This window comes from Petaurus breviceps, unplaced genomic scaffold (genome assembly GCF_028583685.1).
Source record: "Petaurus breviceps papuanus isolate PSGF00001 unplaced genomic scaffold, PetGlider_PUasm1.0 227, whole genome shotgun sequence".
Classification (NCBI taxonomy): domain Eukaryota; kingdom Metazoa; phylum Chordata; class Mammalia; order Diprotodontia; family Petauridae; genus Petaurus; species Petaurus breviceps.
The window spans coordinates 2,543,402-2,544,154 of NW_027185896.1; the positions used below are offsets into that span (position 1 = coordinate 2,543,402).

General features: G+C 39.2%; 1 non-coding gene across 1 annotated transcript; it reads left to right on the top strand.

The window, feature by feature from the left end:
- The first annotated feature begins 428 nt into the window (after positions 1 to 428).
- LOC138167192 (U6 spliceosomal RNA) lies at positions 429 to 535 on the top strand. Its single transcript, XR_011169820.1, has one exon. It is a non-coding gene; the product is annotated as a U6 spliceosomal RNA (small nuclear RNA).
- Positions 536 to 753: the final 218 nt, after the last annotated feature.

The window sequence follows — 753 nt, forward strand, 5'->3', positions numbered from 1 at the left end:
TCTCTCTCTCTGTCTCTCTCTCTCTCCTTTTCTCTCCAGCAGTAGCCTGCCACCACGATGCTTGCCCCAAGAAGTTCTGACTCTCCCAGCTGGGGCTTTTACTTATATATGGTATTAGCTACTCCCTGTTCAGCCCCTTCCTGTTACATCAGCCATCAGCGACAGGGGTTCATACCTTCGTTTCTTAACAGAGGCTTGATATAATTAATTTGAAACTAGGTGCTAAGTACCTATTAGCTTGCCAATACAAAGGGATCTTCAAATTTCATTACTATTATATGAGCCCCATTGTACTTTGTCATGGCCAGGTCACATGTTCATTGTGTTTAGTTCCATGTACCAGAGTTTGAAAGGATATTGGTAAACTGGAGAGTCTGAAGAATTTAAAGAGGATAGTGGAATATCTCATCTCATAAAAGAACTACTTAGTGCTTGCTTTGGCAGCACATACACTAAAATCAGAACGATACAGAAAAGATTGGCATGGCTCTGGCGCAAGGATGACACACAAATTCATGAAGTGTTCCATATTTTTAGAAAATTTAGAACTCAAAATGTTATGGAAATGGAAGTTGTACACTAAAACTAAATAAATTAATTTTTTTAGAAAAGAACTGCTTAAAAGAACCAGGAATATCAGCCTAGGGAAGAGAAAACAAAGGCCATTATAGTTATCTTCCACTTTTTGAAGGGCTAACATGTACAAAGGATTAGACTCCTTGTCCCTAGAGGGCTGACTAGCAATGATGGAAG